General features: G+C 43.6%; 1 long non-coding RNA gene across 1 annotated transcript in view; it reads right to left on the bottom strand.

Annotated features, from left to right (window-relative positions):
- Window positions 1-4767: 4767 nt before the first annotated feature.
- LOC138068701 (uncharacterized) overlaps window positions 4768-6000 on the bottom strand; it is a 42895-nt gene continuing 41662 nt past the window's right edge. The window contains exon 3 of the long non-coding RNA XR_011143391.1: window positions 4768-4887. This is a non-coding gene — a long non-coding RNA (uncharacterized lncRNA). The remainder of the gene's footprint in view (window positions 4888-6000) is intronic.

The raw sequence follows: 6000 nt of genomic DNA, 5'->3' as shown, positions 1-6000 counted from the left end.
GCCATTAATGAATCATAACTAAGCACCTGTAACAACCACTTGCAGATTGTTTCCAAAATTCTCATTACGGCATTCGTCCGCTGCTTGCCGATGCGGCTGGGAAGCATTGAGTCCAACACAGAACTGAATTCCTAGCCATTAACGGGGGAGGGAAATCACCTATTTTTGCCAGAAGTAGTTAATTTTCCTGTAAATGATCCCAGATCTAAGCAGCTGCCTCCCCAAGCACTGCAGGCCCACGTCATGGGCAGCCGCTCACAGCAGCGAGCCTGTAACCGGTCTGTTGTTTTGATGCACATCAGGTACAGAGCTAAAAATAGGAGCAGCGGACACTGCTAAAGCGGATGCAGCGGCCTGCGACACCATCGCCGGTTGCGACGGTCTCCCCGGCAGAGAGCTGGGGCTTTGCTCCCCCAGCAGCGCAGCACCAGCACAGCTCCGGCTGTCCCGCCAGGAGCCTGCCGTGCAAAGGATTTAGAGCAAGATTAGGCTTTGCAGCCTGTGTACGAGTCTGATCTTTGCTAAGAGCTGAAGTACCTGTTTTAACCTGAGCTAGGACAAAGCGCCTGTCTGGTGCTGGTAGAGAGGCGCTCTTCTCCCTGCGCTATTGCTGCTGCCGCCCTCCTTGGGCGCCCACCTGCCTGGACGGGCGCAACTGGCTCGGTGATGGCATTACACCTGGCAGGTACACAGCAACAAGCATAAGGCATAACCAGTTATTTTAAATTATCAGAGCTTTCTTTCTGATTTCTTGTTTCCTGAGACAGCAAGAAAGATAGGAAGACAGTAATGCCAGAGGATTTTTAGCTCTGTCCAAATAAGAAATGCTCAGAAGAAAAAGAACAGCCTGTCTGCCTGCAGTCTCAGAGAGGAGACAGCACCGTGCCTAGGACTTGAGCAAGAAAAGAAGCCTGAAGAGAAAGATACCCCTGAACAGCTCAGGGCCCTATCACCTAAAATCATACTTCCTCCTTGCTAAGGCCTAGCAGAAACATTGCTGTAGTTCACTAACGCTAAGCCTTCCTGCCTGCCTTCCTGCCTTCTGCTCCTCCTTTGCCTCCCAGTTCTGCAAAAGAAGATGCACCCTCCAGCCTCTCCTTTTATTTAGCTCACAACACCTGGTAGTAATTTCTTGCTGAATGTAATCAGCTTTTAATTAAGGCAGGTCATTTGTCACCTGCATCCTTTGGACTGCTTGCTCTGCTACTATTTTTGGAGTCCTTCCTCCTCCCTTCTGCCCAATCTAGCTGAGGGAGTACAACCCTAGTTTTGCTCACAGAGCTGAGATTACATTTGATGGTATTTAACGCTAAAGAAAGTTTATTTCTTATAAAGATTTGGTAGCATTGATATGGTTGTTGCATTTAATTATTTGCTAGTAATGAAATGCATTGATGCAAGACCCTTTCCAAAGAGGCCTGCCAACTTCTGGGACCTTCTTTGTAGGCCGTAAGCAGTGAAACAAGGCCAGCTTTGCTTCTTGTCATAAAATAGCAAGTGGTGTTTAGGAGACTGCACCCAGAGCAGTTAGGGGAGTCTCATTGGCATGAAAAACATATGAAGGAGAAGAAATGTTTGAAAAGCTGTGCAGCAACACCACAGCCTGCTCTATCTGTTTGTTGACTTCTTCTGGGTACACCCGTGCTGTTTGCAGTATTGCTTTGATCCACCACTTGTCCTCTCCTACACAATAGTTAAAGCAATGTTCCCTGCTCTGACGCAGCATTTAGCCAGGGGGAAATGAACCCTTATTTCTTCCTGTTCTAGACCTGTAGTAAACTAGAAAGCAGTGCAGGTGTACATACACCCCTGCTTCTCTACACAGCCAATAAAAGCCTATCTCCTGCTCCTGACAGGAACATGAACTCTCATCTTCTGGAAACGAAGCTCGAGGGCTCGCTCCCACGACCGCCCTGGGGGGCACTGGGGCCCCATGCGTGACCCAACCTGCTGGGTGCCAGCCAGGTGAGAAAGGCCATGCTCCATGAGCGTATCACATGTGCGCAAATGGTTCTGCATGGCCTTTTAAACTATTAACTTCAGTTCCCTGGTTAATTGAGTGCTTAGATGCAAAACGGCAGCGTTGAGAGGAACACAAAGGAAAAATGCTATTTTAAGTAAATGCAGTTGTTAATCAGGGTGGAAATTTACTGAGGACCTGTGCACAAACAGCAGTGTTTTCAGAGATGCCTGCTCAGAGACTACCCAAATAATACAGGTTTAACAATACTGCAGATGGCAAATCTGTTCATCAGACAGGTCCTCCCAAAGCCTTTGCAGTCTTGGCAGCTTTTCTCCTGAGTTTCTGTGAAAGAATTGCCTATGTACTTCACACACTGGTTAAGAAGAGTAAATTTTAGCAATCGTGCCCCCTGAAAACAAAAAGAAAAATTCTAAACTTAGCGCAATACCATGGAGATCTTTCCTGGTTGATAGTTTTGGGGTATAAAATCATTCTGATATGTATGAATTCAGCAAAAAGTCTGTAATATATAATAATGCCAGTCTGTCATTTTACATGCAATTATTTCTATTCCATATCCTTGGGATGGTCCAGCTGAGGATTAAGAAGTCTAAAGAGAGCAATGCTTACTTTTTTGCTTGTTAAAAAAAAACTATGCAGCTGATGCTGGAGCAGCTGGTGAAATTCACTGGCTTAGGCTAGGCAAGAAGTGAGTTCACATGACCGAAATGGTCTCTTTCCCATCCAGGATTCTCCTAAAGGTATTTGCTCTGGAACGATAACATATAACACATCACTGTGGGGCCAACAGCACAACACTATGATACATCTAATTCCTATATTATCTACCAAGGACAGTTGGGTAAATTAAACTTTCAGGGTGAGAAGCCTTGGAGTGCAGTGAGGTGCTCATGGTTGGGTTCATATGTCCTGGAGCTCAAGAGGAACCCTTCCTGGCACCATGCAAGAGTTACCCTCCCTGGCACCATGCAAAAATGTAAAGCTGATTTTTCTGGTATTTTCGTTATTTTCATCTTTGCCTCTTTCTTCTTTGTAGGAAGCAAAACTGTAATCTATCCCAAATCATCCATTCATGTCCTTAGCTAAGCATTGTAATATCCGTTCTGAAGATGCACACCAACCCCTTCAAAGAGCAGATTATGGATGAGGGTGCAATCCTGGCTCCAGCAAAGTTAAGAGGAGCTGCCATTGACTTCACCGGAGATTGTGTCACTGAACTTCAGCTGCTGTAAACTGGAATAGTGCTAGTGACTCCAAATACTGCATAAAACTTGTTACACAAATAAACTATGTAATCAAGTTTATAAATGAATCATTATGGATGCTCAAAAACACTGCAGAAAGACCTTGCGCTTGTGAACATTGTTCCAATTAAAAAGTGTTACGCTCTTAAAATCTAAAGCCTGAATTAGATAGAAAAAAAACAGTGCACAAGAGAAGACTAATGTGTATCACCTCTCAGCACTGAATGAATCACTTCTCATGCAGTTAGACAGAGGCACTCTATGCAAATGAAAAGAGAAAGACTAAACTTAAAGAACATCTGTAGCGATCAGCGGAAATAGCACGTACATTCCAACATTTTCTTTGTACCACCTTTCAAAGAAAAACCATTTAAAATATTAACATCCAATATCCAGAACACTAATACTTGCAAATGACATGTCATTTTCACCTCCACATTTTGGCTGTCAGCCAGCGTTTAGTCACATTGCATACTAAGATAAAAAGCAAAATTATGCCATGCAAATGAACTGAACTTTCACATTAGCTTATCTATTTATTTTCCTTCAAATACTACAATTATTATTTCTATTGCACAATCACTCTTCACTCGTTCAGATGCATTATTAATATGCAGAAGCACAGGCTCTTTTACGAGCTGTTAACATTCATTAGCACTTTAGGTCCTAATGCAGAGTGAACCTTTCCTCTGTTCATTGTCATTCACTGCTTGATACTAATAGCACAGAGGGATGTGGGCAGAATATGGCATTAACAGCACTGACGTAGAATTCCTATGGTGGCTTTGCTGGTGCTACACTCTTGACATCAGAGCATGCGTCACTGTGGTCCTTTACAGCTGTCCCCAGAGACAGAAGTGGTCCACAGTGATAATTATTTAGATTCCTCTTGAGCTCCAGAGGTTTCTGATAGATTTTCTTTCATTGTCCTGTGCAATCATGTTGTCATGGCTACCAGATATGGACACTGGACACCAGTCTGGCTCTACTTCTGGAAAGGAAGGGCTTATCAAATGATATCACTAATAGTTTTTTTTTTTTTGGGGGGGGGGGGGGGGGGAAGGGGTGGTTACCATGTCTGAAAAGAGAGAAATGTTTTTAAAAAACTTTTCTAAAGGAGACTTGGAATTTTTTCTTGATCATGATGATTAAAAATTCAAGATTCTCCTTACTATTTTGTAGAGTAAAACATAAGAGGAAGGAAGCTAATTATGGAACTGGACTAAAAATTTCTTGTTGCTTTGAGTGCTGTTGGAGCAGATACCTAGCAAATCTGAGCTGCAGCTATTTTCTGCTGTTCCTTTCCATAGGCTGCCTTTCATCCCTTGATGACCATTTTCTCACGTGATTCAATGTCTCAACAACCCTAAGACTCCATAACGTGGTCCATAAATTCCTGGACAGACTACTCCTAATGAATTTTTTGATTAATAATATGTTTCTGCATTACGTTGTGAACTACCCGCAGACAACCTTCCCTTATTCTCAAAGCACAGCAGTAACAAATGCATTGCAATTTGGCAGAGGTTTGTTACTGTAGCAGTCACTTCAGATATGCACCTTCTTTCCTGAGCAAGTTCTTTTCTCCATCACGATAGGTATTCTGTATCTTGCGCAGATGATGCCCCAAAGGGATTTCAAAATGTCCAGCCAGTCTTTCTGATGGAAATACATATAGGAAAGAAAGTATTTGCTAGTATTTCAGAGACTGTCCATACGGCCAAAATTTTGCTCTACTGAATGTTCATGGAAGAAATGATAAAAGGGGAGTAGGTTTGTTTCAAAGAGCCTGTGCAGCTTTTACTGCATTTTACAAGTATACAGCATTTTGGCACTTACTGAAAGCACTGATAGTTCGGAAATGTGTTAGTAGAAGCAGGTTGGAAGATATCCAGGGAAACAAAGCCAACTACTAAATGGTAGCTTCCTTTGCACTTAAGTAGTAACTCTTGGGAACATAAATACGGCTTGTAGGACGCGGCGCTGTGAGTCACCATGTGACTGGAGGAGAGCCAGGGTGCATTACGACCCGGCTTTGTATCTGCAGTCACACACTCATTCTGCTTCAAATGTTCAGGGCTTAATGTTCATGTTTTTGGCTGCCATTGAGAGAATGAGGTTTTGTGATGACTGGGATACAATAGCGTAATGTTTAGTTTTACAATTATGGCAATAACATTTTACAGCTCCTCAACTGTCAAAACAATACAGCTTTCGCTTGTCTGTAGGTTAATTAGACAAATGCGCAGAGATAATTTGTCAGCCACATATGAAACACTGGGAAAGGCAACGGCGTTTTTCAACAGGCTCTGTGAGGAAGATATTTCCCCCTTTCTGTCCATCTATGTCTCCCTGACCCCTCTCTCTCCAGCATGGTCTTTCCCAGCCACTTCTAGCCCCTCAGGTGCTCAGACTTGCGTCAGTAAGAACTGGCTGCGGAGACCTCCGTGGTCACAATGCCATGGCCATGGAGACCTCTGTGGTCCTGACGCTCCCTCTGGGCACGTCCAACAGTGCCTGTTAAAATCGGCCTCTGCTCACTGGTGGCTGCAGCCAAATAATGCCAGGGCAAGCTGAGACAATGTGCTCTGCTGTTCTGCCTCCACTTTTTGGCTTCTTAGCTAATGCCAGATGTTACTGTGGCCTTATGGGTTCACATATAGGCAAATGAGCCTTCCAAAGATTCACCAGTATGTGTTTGTGGAAAAGTCTAAATACAGGAATTCACACCCCTTTCATGTATCTTTTTTCATACGGACTACTTGCCATTTC

Source organism: Struthio camelus, chromosome 11 (genome assembly GCF_040807025.1).
Source record: "Struthio camelus isolate bStrCam1 chromosome 11, bStrCam1.hap1, whole genome shotgun sequence".
NCBI classification, from domain to species: Eukaryota; Metazoa; Chordata; class Aves; order Struthioniformes; family Struthionidae; genus Struthio; species Struthio camelus.
This window is presented reverse-complemented; position numbering and strand designations above follow the sequence as displayed.